The sequence below is a fragment of the Tenrec ecaudatus genome, chromosome 12 (genome assembly GCF_050624435.1).
Source record: "Tenrec ecaudatus isolate mTenEca1 chromosome 12, mTenEca1.hap1, whole genome shotgun sequence".
Lineage (NCBI taxonomy): Eukaryota > Metazoa > Chordata > Mammalia > Afrosoricida > Tenrecidae > Tenrec > Tenrec ecaudatus.
Window position 1 is genome coordinate 111,599,786 of NC_134541.1, and position 26,513 is coordinate 111,626,298.

Here is a 26,513-nt window from a genome sequence, read left to right on the forward strand (position 1 = left end):
TGGCCTTTTCTGTGATCAGTCCACTCAGGAAATGCCACAGCACCCATCTTATGCCCCCAACAATGTAGGGAGACAGTGACCACGGTCAGAGGGTGAGGAACGGAGGGATGGAGACAGGAAACACCGGGAGCAAGTGGGACACGTGAAGGTTACATCAAGGGGATGACAACATGTGTGTTAACCAACATGCGTGTGAACTGTGAATGGAAAGCTGAGGATTTGCTCTGTGTAGCTTCTCCCAATTCAGAGTCGAAAGTTAAAACAGCACCATCAGCAAAAGGCCTATGGTGTGCATTTCATATAGAGAACCTGTGTAGTGTGGAGGGGTCAGCCTGTGGGGCCCCTTCCTAGTTCCCCTTCTAGGGACTCGCTGCATCCTGGGAAAGGATGGAGATGCTAGGACTGGAACCCAGAGTCTAGAGAAGCAGGAGTCCGTATTTTTCATGTGAGACACACTAGTACTAGCCACTGTGACGCCATCTTGCTGAATGACCTGCCTCCTTCTCCCTCCCATCTCAGAAAGTCCCACCAGTGATTGATTCTAGAATGTACTCTGATGTTCTCGAGATCTCCGCATTGTAATTAATAATATTGTTCTTTTTGATGTTGTAACCAGGACACTACTAGTTTTATTTAATTAACCAGGATGTTATAGTCAATGTTGTACCCTGTAATGCTCACTAATTCTAAAGAAAAGTAACATTAATTTTAATTTCTGCTTCTGTCCATGGTAGCTTAAGTCCTAGACAAATGATAAATCAGTTTTTACCCGTAAAGATGGACTAAAGTGTCCACTTGGGACTGCAATCAAAGAATCGCTTTTAGATTCTAGCAATGCATTTGTAACCAATACTCTTCTAAACTATCCAGCCATTCTAGTGGCTGTCATTCATTTGAACCTGCAACACCTGGACCAGAGACTCTGTCTCTCCTCCCACCCCAGAGACTCCAGAGGAGGAACAGAGGAGACCCAGGAAGAAAGATGGACATTTCAGATGCCCTCAGGGTCTCCCTGTCCCTACCCAGGAGCAGGCACCCCGAAAGGCTTCAACTGTGGCCTTCTCATGACTCAGAACCTGAACCTGGGCAGGGGGACAGGCTGCAGTGTGCATGGGTGCAGGTGACGGGAAGGACGCTGGGTCCCGGGGCTGGTGTGACAATGAGTGCGGTCTCTGAACAGAACAGAGTTGCTATTCCTGAACATGGGGTTATGTTTGCTTGTTTATTTCCATTTTTGTTTTATCCAATATTGTGTAAACTTCTTCTGGGGTCAAGAGTGTGGAAGAATCACTCACGCCTGGTGACATTAATCCATTTTCTTGAGGAGGCCGATGAGTGCTGAAAAATGCATATGACGGTGTAACCACTCTTACAGTGAAGACTGAGAACATTTCCTTCTCTCCAGAACATTCCTTCGTCCCCCTGTTGCCAACTCCACCTCCACGCAGCCTCCAGCACAGGGGACGTGATTTCTGTCCTTCATCTGACCTTTCCCAGATGCCACACACGGAAGCAAACACAAGGTGGTCTTTGGGGTCTGGGGTCTTCACGTAGTGAAACACATGAGATTCCTTCCTGGGGGGTGGGGCTGGCTCCATGGTTCATTCCTTCCCATGAGATGGATGCACTGCTGCTGGCCTGCCTCATTTTCCTTTTTCATCTGACTATTCTAGTTCAGGGACATGGTGATATGGTGATTATATGTGGAGTCAATGCACATATGTGTCTTTGGGTTTTGGGGGGGAATGGCGCATTTCCTCTCCCTCAAGGGTGGCGTGTGTCTGCACACTTCCTCCTCAGCAGCCCTGGATCAGCTCCATAAAATGCCCTTCCAACAGATGCCCGCCCCTGTCCACCTGCATTTGCCTAATGAGCGATCGTAATGGACGCTCTCCTGAGCTCTGACAAGCCACCCACGTGGCTTCTTCTGAAAAGCGTTCATTCCCGTGCTGTGTACTTGTTATTTTTTATTGAATTATTATTTTCTCTTGGAGTTTGAGTATTAACTTCATATTCTATATGCAAGTTCTTCATGTATGAAACATTTTCTCCGTGTTTCTGACTTAAATATCTTTCCCCCAAGTATGTCTGTATGAGTGTGTATGTGTGTGTATGCGTGTGTGTGCACGCTACCTCTTGGGTCACACCTGGCTTCACCATCTTCTCCATCCATTTTCTTTCCACTTTCACTTCTCCCTGGAATACAGCCTCTCTCTGAACTTGTCTTTTACTTCGACCTCTGATATTGGTTTTCACCTGGCCCATCTTCTCTTAATGTTCATATTTTAATGGTTGATACACTCAGGCAAGTGAATCATATTAAGCTTGGTCATTTTATGTTTCAACTGCCTCTGACTCTTCCTACCATTCTCCATCTCTTCTAGAATTTATATTTCCGTGTACTCTCAGTAAGAGAAGAACGTCATCATCCTCTTGCACTTCTGGGCCCCTCCTCCTCCTCCAAGTCTACCTGGTAAGGATCATGAACACTGTGAATTCTCAGTTATTGTCTCTCTTTCTTTGCTCTCTCCTGGAGGGCATCTGTTTTGAAAGGTAAGAGCGACCTTGACCAACATAACTGGTCTCCTCTCCTGAGTCTTTCTCTTGCAGTTTTTTTCAGCATGGGTCTCTCCTGCTCCACAGGTGGGTGGTAGGTATGCTGGGAAAGATCTCTAGTCCCCTCATCCTTGAATGACACTTCCCCGGGAGCGAAGGTTCTGGGTTCTAACTCATTCTCTTCACCACTTGAGAATGTTACTTCACTGTCAACTTGTAGGCGCTGTCGCTGTTCAAAGGCTTGATGTCTCTGGCTGGACCAGAGCATGTGCACGGGCACAGATGAGAGCTGGAAATGCAGCGAATCCAAGACAGATAAGTCCCCTCAGGACCAATATTGAGAGTAGCCATACCAGGAGGGGAAGGGGAAGGTGGAGGGAGAAAGGGGAAACTGATAACAATGATCTACCTATAACCCTCTTCAAGGGGGATGGACAACAGACAAATGGGTGAAGGGAGACATAAGTCAGTGTAAGACATGAAAAAATAATAATAATTTATAATTTATCAAGAATTCAGAAGGGAGGGAGAGTGTGGGAGGGAGGGAAAATCAGGAGCTGATACCAAGTGCTCAAGTAGAAAGAAAATACTTTGAAAATGATGATGGCAACAAATGTACAAATGTGCTTGACATAATGGATGGATGTAGGGATTGTGGTAAGTGTTGTATCAGCCCCCAATACAATGATTTTTTTAAAATACATCATCTGATTGCTGTGTTTATTCCAGAGCTGTGATTGTCCCCAACTGTAAGTATGACAGTTCTGCTTACTCCTCCCCCACTTATCTTACTTCCTCTCCCCCGAGCCTCACCCTTGCCAGATGCTTTCTTTATTTCAAATTTGGCTCTTTTGTGCATCAGACGTTCTAACGTGAGTTTAAGTGATTGAGGGAATCAATTTCTTTTGTTGGATCATTGGAGTTGGGTGTTCCATTAAACTTCACGCACTCGTGAGTCTCGGCGAGGACAGAGTATGTCTGCGTGTGCGATGCTGGTGGAGTCTGAGGTGGGAATCTGTGGCCTGGGGACTGCTGCTGCTGCTGCTGCTATTGTGAGGTGCCGCTGAGTCTGCTCCACCCATAGCAACTCTACGCACGACAGAAGGAAACCCTGCCTGGTCCTGTGCCATCCTCACTGTTGTTCCTACCCTTGAGCCCATTGTTGCAGTCGCTGTGTCCGTCCATGTCTTTGAGGGCCTTCCTCTTTTTCGCTGCCCCCCACTTGATCAAACGGGATCCAGGGATGAGTCTGTCCTGACAGCATGTCCAAAATCCATGAGGTTGAGTCCTGCCGTCCTTGCCTCTAAGGAGCACACTGGTTGTGCTGCCTCCAAGACAGGCATGCTTGTCCGTTTTGCTGTCCATGGTGCTTCCCATATTCTTTGCCAGCACCCCATTCAAAGGCCCCGACTGCTCTTCCTTATTCAATGTCCACCTTTCACATGCACACGGGGCAATTGGAAATGCCATGGCTTGGTCAGGTGCACTTTAGCCCTCTGTGTGCATCTGCGTAGACTAGAGAAACAAATCGAGGGACACTCCTGTATGCATAAGAAAGAGCTTTTGTGAGAAACAGAAGGATTTCTCCCAAGTTGTCTCCCCCAAATATATCCCAACCTAGCTGCAGATGACCATGGACTTGGAGGTCAACAGAACTAGGTCAGGGGTTTTTCTCCCTAAGGGTTATCAGCCATCCAGAGCAAGCAGACATCACCGTTTATCCCATAATAAGTAGGGCCCACTCGCTTCTGATAAGAATAGTAATAGATTGTGTCCCTGGAGGAGAACCCAGAGGGGTCATGCCCACTCAAGAGTGACCAAGGTTAGGCGGCCATCATGAACCTAGGGTCTGCCCTTCTTGTCACATGTAAACCCTTAGTCCCTCCCCTTCCTACTGCGTGCACACCCCTAGCTCATGCCCAGCCCGTTATTCTTATGCCCATTTTATATCCCCGTACTGCCTATTACACAACTCCTTCCTATATAAACATGTATGGTTACCTGTAATCACACCCATTAAAGAGCTAGATATGCATTGATTTTCAATAAATATTTCTCTCACGCAACCCACCTCTCTTGGTCACCAGCCCTCGGCCCACGCTGTGTGCAGACCTGGCTGGTAAGATCATGGCCATCCAGGAGGTGAGCATGCTACCATGAAATGTGTCTGACTCCATTATTTCAATCTCTCTTCTATCTCTCATGCTCTCTATGGCTTTATTATAATATATACATATCTTAACCGTACAATTGCACTTACTGAACTCATGATTAGTTGTGGGGGGCTGGCCTTTCCCCCATACACTTTATTTCAATCAGTGTCTGTATATTAAGAAAGCATCCCAGCCTAGTCCAGACCAAGTTCAAAAATCTGATATTAGCCCTTATGTCCAATACCAGTGTATAAATTCCTCTTCAGAATCACACAACACATGCAATGATGCCGAATGCAGGAAGATCACAGGCCAGTGGGTGGAAAGTCTTGTGGATCCAGTGGTGGCAAGAGTATCGCAGCACTGATGTGGGTCTCCACATGTCTCCTCGATCTCCAGGGTTCTGGCTCCATCAGCATAGCTCCATGTGGCTTGTTAACAGGAATATGAAGCAGAGAGTGTGTCCTCCCTACAGGGAGGAAGCAAGAAAGTCCCAGAATCCTCATGAGAAGGCCACGGCCACCAGGAGTCACCACCAAGCTGTGACCTTATTGACAGGCTAGACTCCACCCCTTCACTCTATTTATTAAGTAGACGTGATATGATGTAACCACCACACCATCTACAGAGGTCTTGGGCAGCAGATTTGTCCATGCAGTGAGTCTTTGAATCTCTTGACTGCTGCTTCCCTGAGCACTGCTTGTGGATCCAAACTAGAGAAACACCTTGACAACATCAACCTTTTCTCCATTGATCATGTTACCTACTGGTCCAGTTGTCAGGATTTTGTTTTTCTTTGCATTGAGTTGAAATCCGTACTGCAGGCTACAATCCTTGATTAAGACCTGGGGAGTAGGGAACTCAATAGTGTTTGTGCCGGTAGGCCTTCCAATATAGAAGCATGAAGAACTATAGGACCTGGAGCACCCATGACCTGGGGAATCCAGATCTGCCATCATGGGAGACACTGTGGCCAGTGGGTCTGGAGGTCTTGAGGATCAGAGTGGATGAGAAGATTCTTTTAGTGTGGGGGGGGGGGCAAGGAGGAGTTTATCTTCCCCCTCTTTCTCCTTCAAATGCACCACTCCCAGTCTGGACACCCACAGGAAGGAGAGACCCACAGTCACCCCAGAAGTGTGAGACAGGAGAGTACAGTTGCCGGATCACATTGGGTGGTGTCTCGTGGACAGTGGAGAAGGGGCAGGGGGAGGCCTGAAGAGGGTTGTACTGAAATGGCCCAGTGCAACAACAAGTGGGGTGCAAGGGGGACCCAACGGGACACAGGACAGTCCTAATTTTAGTTACCTTCTCTGCCTTTACGATTTCAGTCTCTGTCCTCTATCCACTGGGAAACCTGGGTGACCAACAACAGCCCAGGATGCATCATGGTCCAACTTGAGCCCTTATGGGTTCAAGGTCACCGGTCCAGGCCCTCTTTAAGTCAAGATGGAGAGCTTGGAGCCCATGTCCCTCCCTCAAAGAGCTTCTGTGGACAGAGCCCTGAGGACACAGGTTGAATGAAGAGGAGGAGGGAGTGGGGGAGACACAGGAGTGAGCATGAGTGTGGGGGAAGGCCAGCCCCCACAACAAATCACAGGTTTCATAGGTGCAATTGTAGTTTATATATGCATATTTAGATTATAATAAAGTCATATAGAGCATGAGAGATAGAAGAGAGATTGAAATAATGGAGTCAGACACATTTCATGGTAGCATGCTCACCTCAGCCTCACTTGGTGGTCAACGTGGAGAGAGAGAGAGACCAGAGGGCAGGAGAGAGGGGGAAGGAGAACAAGGGGGAAAGGAACTGGGGAGTGAGGACCAGGTGAGAGAGGTTGGTAAGAGCCAAGGGGAGAGCAGAGAAAGCCAGGGGGAGAGAGAGGGAGGCAAGGGAGGGAGGAAGGGTATGGGGGAGAGGAGAACCACGCTTCTTTATTGCTCACTCAGGCTTATATATCGTTGGAGGGCGTGCAAGCCCCTAATTACAGGTCAATTCATACAAACAGGAATGGGATCCACTACAGGTTATACAGTAATGAGGAGGGGGAGGATCTAAGAGTATCCATGCAATAGAAAGGGGAGGTATTAAGGGTAAACATGTGACAAGATGGGCAGATCCTAGACTCAGGATGGCAGCCTAACTTTGGATGTCACTGAGTAGGATTGACCTGTTCTCTGGCTCTCCATCAAAGACATTATCAATAGGGTGTGAACCCCACCTTCAGGGAGAGACTGATGGCCTTTAAACCTTTAGGGAGAATAGCCCATTTTCATTACCAGCAGGGAGTGGTCCCTAGCTGTGGTGGGCCCAGACAGTGGTCTGGAGGCTCTATGCCTCTTACATCCCACCATGTGCTGGCAAATAGCCTCTAATGTTTGGCATATCTTTGGGGGAGACAAAGCAGGGGGGAAAGTCTTTATATCCCACAAGTGAGTAAGGGACACTGAGTCAATCCATCCCCTGCAGGACATCTTTCAGGCCCCAGGGCTTTCCTACTTCTCCCACAGCAGCTGGTTTCCTGGACCCCAGGTATTCAACAAGCCCCCCACTCTACTCTCCTGTAGGAGAGTACACACCAGGAAGGTGCCGCCCACTGCTTCCTCAACAAACAATAAGCAACTCACTGCTATGGCATCAGTCCTGCTCACAGCAGCCCCGTAGGACAGGGCAGCACTGCCCCAGGGGTTTCCGTGACTAATTCTGGTTGTTGCTGTTCTTTGATGAATAGGTGTTTGGGTTTTTTATTAAAATATCATTTTATTGGGGACACTTTCAACTCTTGTTACAATCCTAACCATTGATTGCCTCCGGAATGTTTGTACATATATTTCCTTCATTCTTTTGTAGATATTTACTTTCTTTGGAGCCCTTGGTAATAGCTCCTCTTTTTCCCCCTCCCTTCCCCCCACCACTCTCATAACCCCTTGATAGATTATAATGTATTATTTTCATATCTTACATCGAACGCTGTCTCCCTTCCCCCTTGCTTTCTGTTGTTCTTCCTCCTGGAGAGGAGTGTATGGTTATGTGTAGATCGTTGTGATTGGTTCCCCCTTTCTCCCTTCCTCTCCACCCCCTTCCTACTACCCTATTCCACTCCTGTTCCTGGATTCCGTTTGTCATGAGCTCATCAGTAGTATGCCTCTCCCTCAGAGGCACTGTGGTGTCAAACTACCAGTTTGAACAGAGGAGACCCAGGCAGCAAGGGGGTGCCTCTCAGCACCCTCTGTGTCTCCCTTCCCTACAGAGAAACAGCCACCTCACAGCCGGGACACAGAGAACTTCAACTGTGACCACGTCCCAGAACCAGAGCCTGGGCAGGTGCTCTGTGCTTGGGTGCTGGTGCCGCCGGGATTGATGCCGAGTGTGACAGCCAGGGGGGTTTCTCTGAAGAGCAGAGCGGCTGTCCTTGGGCCATCAGAAGGTCACCTTTGATTGCTTGTTTCCATTTGCATTTTCTCAAATACCATTTTCTCCATCTTCTGAGGTCAGGTTCATGGAAGGATGAGTCACATTCAGTGAAATTCATTTTAGTGCAGAGATCTATGAGCTTTGACAAGCTCATGGGCAGGTGTTACCTCGGTCCTGACTCTTGGTTCTCTCCAGGATATTCCCTCTAGTTCTGGTTGCCAACTCCACCTCCACCCCACCTCACCTCACCCATGAGAGATCTGTTTTCTCTCAGTCATCTGACCTTTCTCAGATGCTGCAAACATGGAATCACACACTCCGTGGTCTTTGGGGGGGGGGGGGTCTTCGCTTAGCAAAACACACATGAGATTCATTGAGGGGGGGGAGGGCCTGTCTCCATTGTTCGTTACTTCCCATTGGATGGATGCACTGCTGCTGGTCTACCTGTTGTCTGGCCAAAACAATAAACCCCCACCCCATGCGGAGCTGATCAGAGTTGTCTGATGCAATTCTCTCCGGACCTTGCACTCAGCCATACGCGCAGTCTACTGGGAACTAGAAAGTGCTCCCTTACCTGACTAGGGGTGCAGAAATGCCTGCATCCACCAATCACCACCAGCCTTCCTCATCTGGCTAGGGGTGCGGACATGCCTGCGTCCACCAATCACTAGCAGCCTTACTCAGACGTGCTGGTGCCTTCCAATCCCTCATCACCTTACTAGATATGGGCCTAGGCCCAGCCCAGCCTCATGTCTCCTGGCAATAAAAAGGTCACAACTATAGCCGGGGGCGTGACTCCCTCGGCCCTGGACGCTGTACACTGTGGGACTTCGCCCAGGGAGGGTTTTTCCCTACTAAAGCCCGTTTGCTAAAAATTCGGCTGATTCGGTTTCTGGCGCCTCTTGACTACCTTACATTGGTGCTGAAACTCGGGGGAAAAAAACCCTCCGTGGTACCCAGAGGACAGCCCCCCACCCCCCCCAAGGGACTCTTCTACAACCGAACCTAGGCGGTGAGTGCGGCGTGATCAGTTTGGGACTCGGGTAAGGCCTGCCCCGTTGCTTCTCCATCTGATCCCTTCCTGTCCTGTTTGGCAGCTGCGCCAGGGATGGCTTTCTGCTCCCTTTGACGGACCCCATAACCTGGGAGATGTTTCACGGGAAACTGCCCGTCTCCATTAATCCTAGAGTTCTCCTCTAATACGGGGATGCCTTATCTTAGGGGATAACTCTCTGAAGTATCGGGGTACCATGGGCAATACCAAGTCCAAGACTGATACTAAAACCCCTTTGGGTTGCCTCCTCCGAAATTATTCCAAATTGGGTTTCTCACAGAGCCTCCACAAAAAGCAGCTTGGTTACCTCTGTACCACCGAATGGCCTCAATATCCTTTGGGTAACCAATCCAGGTGGCCCTCTGAGGGTACTTTTGATTTCGGTGTTCTAACAGACTTAGACAACTTTTGACACCGTTCCTAAAAATGATCTGAAGTTCCATATGTTCAGGCTTTTGGGGACCTCCGTGCTCGATGGTCCCTGTGTACCCGGTGTTCTCCCTCGCAGGTTCTTTTAACTAAATCTACTGAAAGAAGTGGGGAAGAAAACCCAAAACCTGAACCCTCACCAGACTCTCTATACCCTTCACTCCCCCGGGCATTTACTGAGGATCCGGATACCCTTGGACTTCCCCCTCTACCCCTTCCTCTCTCACACCCTAATCCTCCTTCCTCCCAATCTCCGCTGCCTTATGCCCAGCCCCCCTTTCTCCACAGCCGCCGTCACCCCCATCTGTGGCTGCACAGCCATCACAACCCTCTGCTCCTGCCCCACCCACTTCACCACCCTCTGCCGCTCCCATTTCACATTCTTGCCTCTTAGGGAAGTGGTGGGAACCGAAGGGGTGGTTTGGGTCCATGTGCTTTTTTCCCTCCAGGATCTGTTCCAAATTGAAAAGTGCCGGGCTCCTTTTCTGCCAATTATAGCAGGTATATATATCAAGGAGTTATGTTATTTGGCTCAGGCATATGATCTTACCTGACACAATATAGATGTTGTCCTGGCATCCACCTTAATGCCTGATGAAAGGGAATGAGTTTCTCTTGTGGCCAGACAGTACGCAGATCAAATCCACCTGGTGGATAATCCTGTCCTGGTGGGCCAAACGGCCGTTCCTGCTGACCGCCCGGGATGGAATTATCAGCCAGGAGCAGTGGGTAGCAACCGCAGGGATTTATTAATAAGGTGCCTAGTGCAGGGGATGGAAACAGCGTCTAATAAGGCAGTCAGCTTTGAAAAGCTTAAAGAGGTTATGCAGTCTAAGGATGAAAATCCTGCCCTTTTTCTAAACCGCCTGCAGGAAGCGCTCACCCTACATACCAAGCTAGACCCTCAAACCCAAGACGGAGTGGTGGTTTTAGCCTCTCATTTTATCTCTCAGCCAGCCCCAGATAAAGGAAGCAATTAAAGAAGTCGGAGGACGGGCCCCAACCCCACTGCAGGATCTGGTAAAAACGGCCTTTAAAGTCTTGAAGGCCCTGGAGGAAGTGGCTGAATCCGCCTGAGTCCAGGCTGCACCACAAGGTGGCGCTGCAAACCCAGGCTCTGCTCCCTGCCCTGAGGTCAGGGTGGGGGTTGGGGTGGGGCTAAAGATCCTCCCACAAAACGGGATGCCGCCCCGCAGGGGGCCTGTTTTAAGTGCGGTAAGGACGGACATTGGACCACCAAAGCCCAAACCCCCAACCTCCCACCGAGCCATGCCCCCCACCAACCCATGACCCATGTGCCACCAAACAGGGCATTGGAAGTCTGACTGTCCGCTTGCAGGCTTCCCCTGACTTCCGCAACAGCCTGGGTCAGCAGGGGCCACAACACAGTCCTTCCTGGCTGGTGGACTGCTGGGTCTTGCTGAAGGAGACTGAAGATGCCTTCACTCAGATACCCCAAGAACCCTAGCTGAACCCAGGGTCACCATCCAGGTAGTGGGCGAGTCCACCTCTTTTTTATTGGACACGGGGGCTACCTATACAGTCCTTCCTTCATATGCGGGTGTAGTCTCCCTTCCACGGTGACTGTGGTGGGGATTAATGGCACCCAAAAAAACCCCTCTCTTGCCTGGTATCTTAAATCAATACCCTTTTCCTGATTCCTTCCTAATAATCCCCTCATGTCCCATCCTGTTGCTTGGGCGTGACATCTTACAGCACCTTAAAGCCTCCGTTTCCCTAATGCCTCAGCAACCGCACACTTCCCATCTCCCTTTTGCTGCTATAGCCACCCTGGAGCCAACCGCTCCTCCTACCTCTCTGACAGCTTTTCTATCCCTCAGGTATGGGATTTATCCACACCGACAATAGCCCTCCATCACACAGCCATTAGAATCTGCCTGAAAAAAAAAACTGATAGTTTCCATTGCACCCACAGTTTCCCTTGTCTAAAGAGGCCATGTTTGGACTTCATCCTGTCATCAACACATAATATTTTGGTCCCTATTAATTACTCATGCAATACTCCTGGTTCAGAAACTCAATGACCAATACAGGCTCATTCAAGATTTCTGCCTTATTAATGCTGCAGTAGTACCTATCCACCCAGTGATCCCCAACCCCTACACCTTACTAGGCAACCTACCACCAAAGACTACATACTTTACTGTCCTGGATCTGAAGGATTTTTTTTCTGTACCCGACTGCACCCTGATTCCTACTTTCTTTTAGCGTTCACTTGGTCTGACCTGCAGACACAGACAGCTCAGCAAAATGCCTGGCAAGTCCTCCCTCAGGGTTCAGAGATTTGCCTACCCTTTTCGGGCAGGCCCTAGCAGCTGACTTATCTCAGCACCACCCTCAGCCGAGTACCATACTGCAGAATGTCGATGATCTTTTAGTTTGCAGCCCATCACTGTCTCATTGACAGGCATTCTCCAGCGCACTGTTAAACTTCCTGGGAGCTAAGGGGTTTCAGGTGTCCCGCTCTAAGGCTCAGCTGTGTACCCAAACTGTCACCTACCTGTGTATTTCGCTCCCACCATAGGCCGATCTTAAACCACCTGCCATACTCAAGCCACATAGGACTTACTCCCTCCCAAAACTGCAGACCAGATTGTCTTTCTTAGGCTTCACAGGGTTTTCCCATCTTTGGATTCCTAATTTCACTCATCGCCAAACCCTGTATGAAGCAGCCAAAGAAATTCCTAAAGGGCCTCTAACCAACCCTGCAATCATCCGTCAGGGGTTTATCAAACTCTTTTACTTTCCTCCCCTATTCTCGCCTTTCCCTCAGCTAACGCACCTCTCCAACTCTTTACTCACAAGTGGCAGGGTGTAGCCATGGGGGGGCTCTATCAAGAGCATGGCCCAGAACCTAGGGTCCTACCATACCTGTCCAAACTGCTGGATGTTACGTTGACAGGCTGGCAACCCTGCCTGCGCAAGCTGGCAGCGGCTGCAGAGCTTACCAAGCAAGCTCTTAAACTCACCCATTCCCGGTCCCTGGTTGTTTCGTCTCCCCACCAGCTAACAGACCTTTTAAGTCACAGTGCCTTGTCTTTGTTGGGAGCTGCTTGCGTACAAACGTTCCATTTGCTATTTCTCGACAACCCTCACGTTATTGTTCAAATGTGGACATGCCTTAAGCCAGCCACGTTGTTCCTTATTCATAACCCCGCACCCACCTTGCATCAGTGCTCCGAAATCATTGACCCCTACCTCCACCCAGTCTGGGACCTCCAGTCTCAACCTCTCCCAGATCCCCAGCTAACCCTTTTCGTGGATGGCAGTTCCAGAGTGGACGATCATGGAGTCAAATGGACAGCGTATGCAGTTGTCTCCTCCACTGGGGTGGTTGAGGCTGCCCCTCTACCCTCTGGAACTACGTCCCAAAAGGCCAAGCAGGTGGTGCTCACACAAGCCCTAAAGCTAGCCCAGGGGTGCACTGTTAATATATACACGGATTCTAAATATGCATACTTACTTGCTCACTCCTACTCAGCCATTTGAGAAGAGCGTGGGTTCCTTTCCACTCGTGGTTCCCCGATAATACATGGCGCTCACATTAAACAACTCCTAAAAGCTCTGCCCTTGCCATGTAAAGTGGCCATCATCCACTACAAAACTCATGAAACCGCTAAAGATCCCATCTTACTGGGTAATGCCCGAGCAGATTTCACTGCCTACCAACACACATTTCACACGGGGCCTGTCACCAGAGCTAAGGCACTCAGCCCCTTGCTTCCTCCACTTAATAAATGGCAGCTGGTGTATTTGGAGTCTGAAGTGCAGTCACGTTATGAAAGAGGGGTTATTAAAACCTCTGACTGGTGGATGTATCTAAATACCAGACTTACTTTACCACAGGCCCAGAAACATTCCTTCCTCAGGGAAGTTCATAACACCCTGCATATAGGTCCCAAAACTTTGTTCCATTTCTTGCAGTCTCTTATAGACCCAGCAGGCCTCCACATGGCTATTAAACAGTTACACTCAACCTGCACAGTTTGCACTGCCCTTAACTCTCAGAGCAACATTCAGCCTCCAAGAAACCTCCATCAAGTTCGTGGGCATCTCCCTCGGAGTATTTGGCAATCAATTTTACACAGATTCCTAGGCATAAAGTCCTTAAATATGTGTTAACTCTGGTAGACACCTTAGCAGGGTGGATCGAAGCGTTCCCTACCAGCGGGGAAATAGCAGATGTTGCTCGAACTCTCCTGGAATCTGTAATTCCCAGGTTTGGCCTCCCACACTCTATCCAGTCCGACAATGGTCCAGCCTTCATTTCACAGGTCACCCAACAGGTCTCAGCCGCCCTGGGAGTGGACTGTAAGCTACACACTCCCTACCACCCACAGCCACCAGGAAAGGTAGAGCGTGCTAACACACTTATAAAGTCCCAGCTAACTAATCTGTCCTTGGAAGTCCACCTCTCCTGGCCAGACCTCCTTCCTGTGGCCCCAACCCATCTTTGAGCTTCCTCACGGGAGCCCACGGGCCTCAAACCATTCAAAATATTATACGGCCACCCTTTTATCCTAAACTAGTCCTTACCCCAAAATGAAACTCTGCTTTCCGCCTACTCACCCACTTTATCCTTGCTTCGTAACCTACTTAGATCCCACGCTGACCAACACCTTCCAGACGTGGAAAACACCTCCCCCAACACCGCTTCAGGATGCCCAAATCTTAACCTATCTCCAGGGGATCAGGTTCTGGTGAAGACTTGTCCTGTGCCTGGCCCTGGACTCCAGCCACGGTGGGAAGGACCACACACTATAATACTCACCACCCCAACAGCAGTTAAACTAGTAGGACTGACCGGGTGGTATCATCTCACCCGGGTAAAGCGAGCTCCTCTGGAACCAAAGTCCACTGAGAACACGTGGACTTCTAACCCCATCAGTCCAACTTCACTGCGCCTAAAAAATCTCCTCCTAAATGTTTTCAGCCTGTTTTCTCTTTTTCGTTTCCTTCACACCTTTCTTAAGTGTTCTCTGAGTAGGTCTTGTGGCAACCTCTCCAGCCAACTGGAACACGGGGGGAAAGGTTTGTTTGGGACTCAGCTATGTCGTCATTTGTTCCTGTTTCTTTCTATTCAGATGTTGGTTTCCTTGGACGCGGCTTCAGATGCCAATTCAAAGTCCTGTGTAAATTCTTTTGTGTGGGAATTGTGGTCCACGAACCTATCAGGATGACAGCGGTGAAAAAAACACATGTAGCGGTGAAAGGATACTGTGCCATCGAGGGGTGCCAGTCACAGGTGTCTATAAAATTTCCCCACACACCCTAAAATCAATAATTATCGGGTCATCCATGCCAGTGTGTGTTTTCTTTTCGATCAAACAGAAAAATACTGCCATTAGTGGCCGGACACTTATGGAGGATGCCCATATTTCTGCAAAATGCACCCAGTGCTGGGTTGGAATGCAGAACTCAGCCTAGACAGAACAGGCATGTTCATAGGAAATGGACTTGGAACATATCACCTCAATATTGCAGACACCTGGGACAACAGATGGCTATCAGGAGTTACGGGAAAGCTATATCCTTGGCGGTGTAGTAGTAAGCCCTCCAGCACCCTTAGAATCTACTGGCAGGATATAAGAATCCTCCCAAAGAGCTTTGATAACCTAAACCAGGTAGCACAAAAAATCCTAAACAGTAAACAATCCTTAACCAACCAGCTACTGGTAATGGATGCCCCAGTACAAACCAAGTACCCTGAAAACCCCTTTACCTGGAAAACATTAATTCAGGAGGCTGCTGCCCTTCTTAATGCTTCAAAAATTAACAGCTCTTCCTGTTACATCTGTGCCTCTCTACAGTGAATATTTTGGTGGCCATACCCTCGCGAGCTTTCTCCCAGTCTAATGAAAGTGTAGGTTCTGCATAGCCCATTTTGAACATCCCTGTGCATGTCCCTGAACAAAATTTCACTTATCCTGCATGCTATAAGTCACCCCTGGTACCAGAAGACCAGTATGTAGCTCTACTCACCATGTCACAAGTACCCTCAAAGCCTCCTCAGGTATGTTCTTTTGGTGTAACAAAACCCTCAATAAGTGTACTAATAGTTCTACACCACACCTCTGTCTTCCGGTCAGCACAATGCCACAACTTACTGTGTATGGACTGGCAGAATTCGCATGGCAGTTGAATCTAAAAACCAGCTCCATTCCCCAACACCGCAGGGCTGTATTTTTGCATGTTCTGATTGGCCCCAGTTTTGCCTCCTCCCTGGCAGCAACCGGAATTTCCAGTGGGGCTCTAGGACACAGCATCATCCAAACAAAACTTCGACAAAAAGCTCCAGCTGGTTATAGAATCTATGGCAGGGTCTCTGACCTCTTTACAGTGGCAGCTTACCTCCTTGTCACAGGTAACCCAAATCTGCCAGGCATTAGACTTGCTGACTGCTGACAAAGGTGGTACCTGTATGATCCTAGGGGAAGAATGTTGCAATTACACAAACGAATCTGAGTTAGTCGAACAAAACGTAAATGTTTTACACAAAATAGCTGATGAAATAAAAAATCAACACTTAAAGGATTTATCGGCAACATCCTTATTTCAAGGCCCCCTCATTACCTGGCTCATGCCTCTCATGGGATCCCTGGTAACGATTTGCTTCTTGTTGCTAATAGGTCTTTGTCTTTTCAGATTCCTCCAAAGCTGGATAAGGGACATTACCAACCTAACTGTTAACCAGCTCCTTCTACACACTTACAGTCCCATCTCCAAGGAGCCAGACATTCCCAAGCCTTAAGCCCCTCCAACTTTACCTCATACCAGCAGGAAGTAGCTAGGAGAGTCGTCACCCATATCACCAAAGAGTTGGGGATGTCTGGCCAAATCAATAAACCCCCAACCCATGCGGAGCTAATCAGAGTTGGCTGATGCAATTCTCTCCCGACCTTGAACTCAGCCACATGTGCGCTCTACCAGGAAGTAGGAAGTGCTCCCTTACCTTGCTAGGGGCACACGTGCCTGCATCCACCAATCACCAGCAGCCTTCCACATGTGGCTAGGGGCGCAGATGTACCTGCGTCCACCAATCACCAGCAGCCTTTCTAATACGTGCCGGTTCCTTCCAGTCCCTGGCCACCTTACTAGTTACGGGCCCAGGGCCAGCCTAGCCACATGTCTCCTGGCAATAAAAGGGTCACTCCTATAGGCCGGGGAATCACTCACTCGGCTCTGACGCTGCCTACTGTGGGACTCTGCCCAGGTAGGGTTATTCCCATATAAAGCCTGTTCGCTAAAAATTCGGCTGATTTGGTTTCTGGCGCCTCTCGACCACTTTACATCTGTGTTTCCTTTTCCACCTGAATATTCGAGTTGAGGGTCACTTATGTTGTGTCAGGCTCTTATTGCTTATGTGTCAAGCCAGTGAAAATGTTTTCAAATGGCTCTTTTTTAAAAAACAGCTTTATTGTAATTGCAATGATGTAATTGATGTACCATGCACTTCAATGGTGTAAATATATTTTAAGAGAATTGTGCAACTATCACCAGAATCAATTGTAGAACACTTTCTTCATTTTTGTATCCTTTATGGTTTGCTCCTTCTCTCCCTCCAACCTCCCTTGCCATACCCCTAAGAAATGATTCATCTAGTTACTGTATCTAGATCTACCACTCCTGGATTTCACCTAAGTAAAAAACTCACACGCAAAAAACCCAACATCAACAACAAGATAAAGCACAGAAAAGCCTCAATCCCACCCCCAAAATACGAATCAGAAAAAAAATTAAAAAGTAGAAAAAGTTAAAAATAAGTCCAAAGGGAAAATGAAGAGTGCGGTATTAAATGTTAAGCTCATTATATCTGCTGTTACCCACTTTCCAATGCCCTCCATCTGGGTTCAAGAGTATTCACATATCCGCTCAATGGACCAAGAGAATTCAATGGAGACTTGATCCATTTAGGGGCTCTACATTGTCATTCATAGCCTTCTGCAAATCAAGTACTCCAAATTTAAGATCCAATACAATCCCTCACCTCTGAACATGAATTTTACTATTCAGAATATTTTGACCACATTGGCTGGTGTGTGTCTTCCATGCAGACTTAGCTGACTCCTGACTTAGCTGGCTGCTTGTTTTAAAACAAGTCTTTAAGTCCCCAGACACTACTGTTTCTGATAGCTGGGAGCCATCTGATTAATGGAGCACATTGGCTGTAGCACCCATATCTTTAGTGATCACTTCATGAAGTGATCAATTCAGTGATCACTGCAAGTCTCTGGCAGGGCCAGTGTTTATAGCTTTTGATGGGAATGTCAGAGTTCATCTCTTTCTGTTTTCAATTCAACCATTCTTATACATTTTGTTCCATGTCATTCGTTGCAATCCCTTCAATGTGCCATCACTTGTCCCACTTCCTCCTTCTGTTTCCTGCTTCCATTCTTCCATTCTTCCTGATCTGCTGCACTTTGTCCTTTGTATTTCAAAGGGTTGACTATTCAAAGGTGTGTGTATCCCCCTAATGTCATTCTTCCACTTACAGACCTGTCTACAGCCTCACGAAAAAGTAGCCTTCCTGAAAGGTGACCAAGGGCCATAAGGCTGGGGGTCTACCAGTGTCTACTTCACCAGTAAGCCTGTTTTGATTTTTGGGTCTTTCCACGTTTTTTTCTTTTGTTGCTGGCATTCTATAAGATGTTTTGAGAGCACTACAGAAACATAATGAACAATTTGTACACAATTCTAAATGCATGTGCCAAAAGCCTAAAATGGATGTCAAAATAATTATTTTCTAAATTCCAGTGACTTTCCAGCTTTGAATTTGGAGGCAAATTTTTTAGAGGTTATCAAGTACCATTATCTTCAAAAGTTAATAAGGCGTTACATTATAAGTCCCACTAATTCACAATGTACTATCACACATTCAGATGCCCACCCCATCACAGCACAGAACTAAGTTATCAGGCACACTGGACCCCACGACTACAGGGGATGCTGGATGCACACTGTGCTGACCAGGGAGCCATGGTGACAGAATGGCTTCCACATATTGCTACTCGAACAACAACAACAAGACAAGATGTTAAATGTTCAAGTCAAACAAACACCTGGCAGGGACTTCAAATTGTCATGAATATGTTTCATAGTAGGGATGCAAGAATTCCCCCATCCCGTGGAATGTTACCTGGACACCTAAGACAGTCAAATCTTCCCACACATCAACATCTCACTATTTTTCTGATTTTACATTAAAAAAATTAATGATTTCATTTTTTTAACCCTGCATGGTTTAAAAATTGGAAGGAAGTGTGTGGTAGTCACCTAATCTGGTGTCAGTTTAAGGATTCAGAGTGTAGGGACGGAGGCCAGGCTGTCAATCTGGAGATAGCCAATGAGACTTCTCTGTGGGTATGTTCTTCCCTTGAGAATTCTGGGAAATCTGACGCTTCCTCCTTGGAGATGGAAGACACTTCTCTCTCTGTGCAACTCCCTGGCAGGCATTGCAGAAGACAGGCCACATGGATACAACCAGATCTTGAAAGCAGGAGAAGCCATTGAGAGATCCCTGCCAGCTCTGAGATGCTTACAATGCCAATGAACCCAAAGACTTTCTACCCATTGGCTTGTGATCGTCCTGCATATGGCTTCACTGCATATGTCTCGTGAGTCTGAAAAGGACTTTATAAATTGTTATCGGACATATGGGCTAATATCAGACTTCTGGCCTTGGACTGGACTGGATTGGGATCGTTCCTCATTTTTCAATTCTTCTTGTATATAAATCTCTTTCTTAAACACATATGTGTGTCCATGGATTTGTTTCTCTAGTCTACCCAAACTAACAAAAAGGGGGATGTCTGTGGGATACAGAAGGATTTCTCCCAAGCTGTCTCCCTCAAATATATGCCAGACAGCTGCTTGGGAATGACTATACTTGGAGGTCATCAGAAGTAGGTCAGGGGTTATTCTCCCTGAGAGCTATCAGCCATCTAGAGCAAGTAGTTACCACTGTTTATCCCACAACAAATAGGGCCCACTCCCTTCTGATAAGGATAGTAGTTGTCTGTTTCCTTGTAGGAGACCCCAGAGAGGTCAAACCCACCCAAGGATGATCAAGGTTAGGTCACCATCTTGAATCTAGGGTCCGCCCATCTTGTCACATGTATAATCCCAATCCCTCCCCTTCCTATCGTGTGTATGTCCCTAGACCACCCCTTCTGATTACTGTATTACCTATAGTACAACCTCTTCCTATGACGTATGTCCTCACCCGTAATTAGGGGATTTGCATGTCCCCAGAGAAGATGAAAGGGGCCGGGGCTACCATTAAACTCTCTCCCTCTCCCTCCACGTGGACCATCGAGTGGGGCTGAGGTGAGCATGCTACCATGAAACTTGTCTGACTCCCATTTATTTCAATACTTCTATCTCTCATGCTCTCTATAACTTTACTATGATCTTTACTTATTATCACTGTATAATTGCGTCTACCAGACCAATAATGATGTGTTAGGGGCTGGCTTCCCCTGACAGATGTCCTCCTTTTTAAAAATGTTTTCGTGGTTACTAAAAAACTTGCATTTAAAAAATAGTTGATAGGAATCTTCCTCTGGTTTGGACAGGAAGGGAGATAACAGGGCCCACTGATAAGACACAGTATATGAACATCCATCAGACTTGGCTTCTTTTCCTCCTGCTCCATCAGAGGCTGGACTCTCCTCGTTTTTCTTTTCTCCATTTTCCACACGTAAATCTTCTCTAGCTTCTCAGTTGGCTCCTTCAGCCTGTTTTCTCTTTGCTCCCCCTTTTCCCTTTTGCTTGCACTTTCCCATCCCCACCCCACCCCCAAAAGATTTATCCATCCCTGCTGCCTTTATTGGCGTCTCCACTTCTGTGGGAGATTTCACCGACAACCTCGCTACCGCCCCTTTGGCTGAGCTGACCTCCTTTTGAGTATCTTAGCAGTGGGGAGGGCACTGCCTGTGGACAGCAGGGAAGAGTTTTCTCAAAGCTGGGTTGCTTGGCTGCTGCTGTTCTGCCCACCACTGCCCGAGGCACTAGGACCCAAGGTGGCCGTGGTGGGAGAACTGGACACTACTGGATTTGGTTCTTTTTTTTAAAAAAATCTTTTAAAGTTTTGTTCTGCCAGCCTGTGTGATCACAAAGTGCCAAAGGGAAGAGGTATCAGGCATCATCAGAACAAAAAATCCTACCATAGTGAATGAAGAGTGGAGTGTGGAGTGGAGACCCAAAGCCCATTTGTAGGCCACTGGACATCCCCTTACAGAAGGGTCTTGGGGAGGAGATGAGCCAGCCAGGGTGCGATGTAGCAAAGATGAAAAATACTACTTTCCTCTAGTTCCTAAATGCTTCCCCGCCACCCCCCACCCCTTGACTGTTATGGTCTGAATCCTACCTTGGAAGTCTAGCTAGACCAGAGGATGTACACTGGTACAGATAGGAACTGGAAACACAGGGAATCCAGGGTGGATGATTCCCTCAGGACCAGTGGTGTGAGTGGCGATACTAGGAGGGCATAGGAAGGGTGGGTTTGAAAGGGGGAACCGATTTCAAGGATGTACATGTGACCTCCTCCCTGGGGGACATACAACAGAAAATTGGGTGAAGGGAGATGTGGGACAGAACAAGATAGGACAAAATAATAATTTATAAATTATCAAGGGTTCATGAGGGAAGGGGAAGTGGGGAGGGAAGAGAAAAATGAGGACATGTTGCCAGAGGCATGGGTGGAGAGCAAATGTTTTGAGAATGATGAGGGCAATGAATGTACACATGTACTTTACACAATTGATATATGTACAGATTGTGATGAGTTATATGAGCCCCTAATAAAATGATTTAAATTAAAATTTTAAAAGTTTTGTTCTAGATTCCTGTTCTGTCCTAATGTGATCCCCTTGAGAGGAGTCAGTAGTGGTGGCTGGGCTCCATCTACTTCTCCTGGTCTCAGGATGTGGAGACCGATGTTCCAGGGTCCATGGGTCACTGGACTCGTGGTTCCCGTGTGTCTCCATTTTGATCACCCTTCTTCTCTCTGCACAGGGAGAGGCCGAGGTCGCCCCTCTGATGGCTTTGAAGAGTCAGTGGTTACTCACCAAAACAGGATGTAGAGCATTGTCTCTGAGGATCTGGTTACACCATTGACCTTGCTGAACCCTGAGACAATGGCTCTTTGACCCTAGGCCCCAGGACTCTCTTCCCAGAGATGGTTGGTGGTCTAAGAAGTTTCCAGAACTTTTGGCCCCTGTCTGGTCCACCACCTCCATGGCTATACTTGCAGCAAGGGCTCTGCTCTGGGCCTCTTCCCAAGCATCTGCTCAGGATCACCGTTACTGCTGGACAGTGGAGATGACGCCTGTAACTTGAGGACTTCCCAATGCCTTCCCCTGCGCGCACTCCATCATTTATCCTCACCCCTTCCTATCTGTATCTTGTCTTCCCTTCACCCAGACAACCCTTCCCCTCCCCTCTGTAACTCCACTCCCTCTGCTGGTAACCAGCGAAGAATGGTCCTTTTCCTGTGAAGGCCTCTTCCTGACTTTACCACCGTGGCCTTGTCTCCTGGTCCTTTTGCGACTGACTGATGTCACGCAGTATCGCGGCGCCCCAAAGACCCCGTCCTAAGGTCTTCCACAGTTTTGTGGTGCTCTTTCCTGCGGTTTGCATCCCTTTGTAATTCTGTGCCCAAGCGCCTTTCTCCATCCTCGGGGACGCACATTGGGCGCTTCCATCTTTTTGCCAATGGGACCAGTACAGTGACATATAGCTGTGCAGATCACACTCCTGGGGCGACTCCTAGTTCAGGAGAGGGATGCTGTGGCCTCTGAGAGAACTCCCACTTCTGGCAGCTTGAGGAGGCGCCCCGCTGGTTTCCCCAGCTCAAGAGAATGCTGGTCTCTTTGTCTTTGAGAAGGTCTTCTTGGGATTTTTGAGCATCCACAAGTGTCTTCTCTGAACTGCCACCCCTCCAGGTAAAGTTGGACTCAGTGCCCTTACATGGTTGGGGAAGAGACATCTTCAGGACGGGGTCTTGATTGGTCCAGTATGAACCAATCCTAGCCATTGCCTTACAGGCCCCACCCAATCAGAGAGTTCTTTGAAGGACCATGATTTCCAGGAAGAGCCCCCCACGCCCACCCCAGCAGTCTGCACACCAACATGGCTCTGGGAGTCTGAGTATGGGGAATGTGACTGGCTTATCCTGCCTGTCCCCAGACTGTGTGTGAGCCCTTGAACTTCAGGAGGAGCCTGGAGCTGGAACTCACAGTTTGAATGCCTAAGGAAGCAGTGTCCCCTAGGGGAGTCTGAGGCCCAGGGAGGTAGGGGCAGGTGAGAGGCAAGAGGGACAAGGAGGAGCCTGTGGGTCTGAGATGGGGTGGGGTGGGGTCTGGCCTCTGCTGGTGGCTCCCTTCCCTTCCCCTGTAGAAGGGGCCAGTGATCTTGTTAGATCTCCTTGGAGATGGAGTGGCACCTTGGTCCTTGGCTCCGCGCGAGAAAGAATTCACACGGAAGCCTGGCTCGTGATCCAAGTGAGTTTTATGAGAGTCAGAAGTTTCAGGATTTACATGGCACCCATAGGACTCCTCCTACCATGCGGCCTGGCAGAGACTTCTCTGCATCAAGCAAAGATGTCTCTCCCAAGTTCTCCTCCAAATATGACCTCTCTACCTCTGTGCTCCTGCCTTTTCAAGGATTCCACAGGGAGGCATGGTGGATGACCCCAGATCGACCCCACTGGCTGAATTGAATTCACCTGGCTCAGGTGGGCCAATCCAGGTCTAGCGCCCACCCATGCCCACCAGCTGGAAACCTGAGCCTCTGAGTGTGTGCAGTGCGCCGCTCTTTGTTCTCCTGCTTGGTTCTCTGGGCATGCGTTAATGGACATCCCCATCCCTGCACTTATCTGCCTAACAGTCTCAGGATAACAGGCCCCACTCTATGGACACACAGATAACCCCAGCCATGGCAACTGGGGGCCCCTTGGGGAGTGCCCCCTTCCCCCAACTCATCCCCTCCCTACCATCCCAGCAGAGGCAGAGGCACTTCCTGGCCCAGCTCCCTGCACCCCTTAGCCTGGCTCATCCCCACCCCACCGCCAGCCCCAGAGGATAAAGGCAGAGGGACAGTGACCACAGGGCACAAAAAGCAGAGACTGGCCAGGGTAGGTCTCCACCCTCAGAGGACCTGGTGTCTGGTGGAGTCAGTGGCTGAGCCTTAGGCCTTCTTCAGAGCCTGCACCCTACATATCCCCAGGCAGCTCCCCGCCCTCTTTGCTCCTCCAGATGCAGACCCTGCCTGTGCTGGCTCTGTTCCTCCTGCTGGGCTGGGCCCCAGCTGTCCCTGGTGAGTTGGTCCTGCCTCTCCCTGACATCCCAGGATGAGGGGTGAAATGGTCAGAGACACCAGGACAGTCGCAGCCAGGGAAGGGATGCACCAGGGCCAGTCCCCAGCCCCAGCGTCAGCCTGGAGGGAGCGGGCATCGTGAGAGGAGAGGAGGTCCCCAGGAACAAGAGGACCTGCAGGTGAGCCTTCGGACACAAATACAGCACTGGAGGCACTTCTGTGGGGGCTCCCTCGTGCACCCCCAGTGGGTACTGACTGCTGGGCACTGCGTCAGACCTTGAGTACTGAAGGCTGGGTGTTGGGGTGCCCATCAAGGTTCTGCCCACGGCGACCAGTCCCCAAGTGGCCCCTCCCCACAGGGAGATTGAGGAGACCTCGGAGCTCAGGGTGCAGCTGCAAGAGCAGCACCTGTACTACGAGGACCAGCTTCTGCCAGTCAGCAGGATCGTCGTGCACCCCAACTTCTACAGTGCAGATCGGGGCGCCGACATCACCCTGCTGGAGCTCCAGGACCCCGTGAACATGTCCAGCAATGTGCAGCTGGTCACCCTGCCACCAGCCTCAGAGACCTTCGCCCCTGGGACACTGCTGGGTGACCGGGTGGGGTGATCTGGGGAGTGGAAGTAGCCTCAGGGGTGGCAGAGAGCTTGGCCCTGAGACCCCCTCATCCTTTCCTCCATGATAGATGGCCCAGCTCAGAGATCAGGAGCCCTAGGACAGGGTGTAGGGGCCCCACCTGCCCTTGTTTTGTGTTCCTCTAATCCGTGTGTGAAATGGGTTCGGAGTTAGGTCCTGGGCTGGGTCTCTTAGAGAGTAAACACAGATCTTAGGGTCAACCTGGAGGGTTGCAGGATGAGTGGATGGTCCCTGCAGGCAGCTGACACACTACACCCCCTACCCACCCCCCACCAGCCTGTGTGTCAGGGAGCAGTGCTGACCCCAGCAGGCAGGTCTCAGAGCTTCTAAAACACTCCTAATTCCTCCCTGATTAAGAGCTAAGCATTGGAATGCCTTGCACGAGCATGGGTCCTGCTGGGTGTCCCCTGCTCTGTCACACAGACCTTCGACTGGCTGTCACTGGAAGGGCCAGAAGGGGGTGCCCCCCCTATCCAAAAGCTCAGATGAAATGCTCTTCCCGGAGGGAGGGGTGGTCGGAATTCTGCTCTGCCCGTCACATCATGATCCATTCCACAAACCCTGGGGGTACTCCTCAACCTGGGCCACGTCTGGGTGTCCCACTGCCAGTGGCCCCATATCGTGACTCTGCCTTGAAGACATGCTCAGCACACAGCTCCCCCAGCCACAAGACAGCAAGGATGCTGAGACCCTCCTGGGGCCGTGAGAGTTCAGGAAGGTCTTCATCTCATCTTGCTCCCCAGCCCCCCTGCCATCGCCATTTCCTCTGAAGGAGGTGGAGGTGCCCATTGCAGAAAACACCCTCTGTGACACCAACTACCACACTGGTCTCACCACTGGGGACAACATCTACATCATCCAAGATGACATGATGTGCGCTGGGAAGGAGGGGCAAGACTCCTGCCAGGTGAGAGCCTGCGGGGCCCACCTTCCACAGTCTCACCTGCCCACTGCCTCTTGTCCAGCACTGACACCCCCCCCCACTCTCCTAGGATGACTCCGGAAGTCCCCCAGTGTGCAAGGTGAAGGACACCTGGATGCAAGCAGCATGGCCAGTCTGACTGGTCCGGAATCGAATCTACACCCATATCACAAAATACCTGGACTGGATCCACAGCTATGTTCCCAAGGAGACCCGAGCCTAAGCCGCAGAGCCACCAACCCATCTATCCCCACACCTCAGCTTGCTGCTCATGGGCCTCCCCTAATATCCCGCCCTACCCGCTCCCTCTGCCCCTGATTGCTCCCACCCTCACCTGACAAGGTAGCAGAGGTGTGGGAGCCACTTATCCCCTCCCCACTACTGTGTGTCATTAAAGTGCATGGAAAGCAGGTGACTTTTGTCATTGTGCGTCTCATGGTGGGTGTCCTTCAGTGTCCGGGGCAGACATGGGGGATCCCCAAGGTACTTTGTGGCCCTGTGACCACAGCCCCCTACCAAGGCCAGCCATGAGCCCCTCTCCCCCACACAGGTGTGATCCTGTAGGCAGCGCCTCACAGAGCAAGATACCCCTTGACAATAGTCAGCATAGACAGGCAGGGTCAACAGTCAGGGCAGGCGACAGAGGTGGTCCCTGCTCCCTCAACACTTGGTGTCCTCCAGTCATAAGCCCTCAGTGTCCTCTGCCATCATGTGTGTGGGGCTCCCTTTGGCACGGACTGGACAGAGATCAGTGTCAGCTACGGGACATTTCCTCTGGTTCCCCTGTTCTCTTGGAACCCACACCACCTGCGCACGTCCCTGCAGCCTGGACACACCTGCACGTGATCCTGCAGCACTCCATGTGGTCACTCTGTCCAGTGGGCCTTGGCCGATGGCCCTGTCCTTCTTGGCAGGGTTCTTACGATGGGGGCCCAGAGCTCCCTGTGGGCTTGGCTGTTGTGTGGGCACACACCAGGAGGGGGTGCCAGGCTCCAGGTGGTTCTATAAAATGAT

The 26,513-nt window shown here is 49.6% G+C and overlaps 1 pseudogene; it reads left to right on the top strand.

Moving 5' to 3' along the window:
- The first annotated feature begins 23,880 nt into the window (after nt 1-23,880).
- LOC142422863 (tryptase delta-like) lies at nt 23,881-25,722 on the top strand (annotated as a pseudogene).
- Nucleotides 25,723-26,513: the final 791 nt, after the last annotated feature.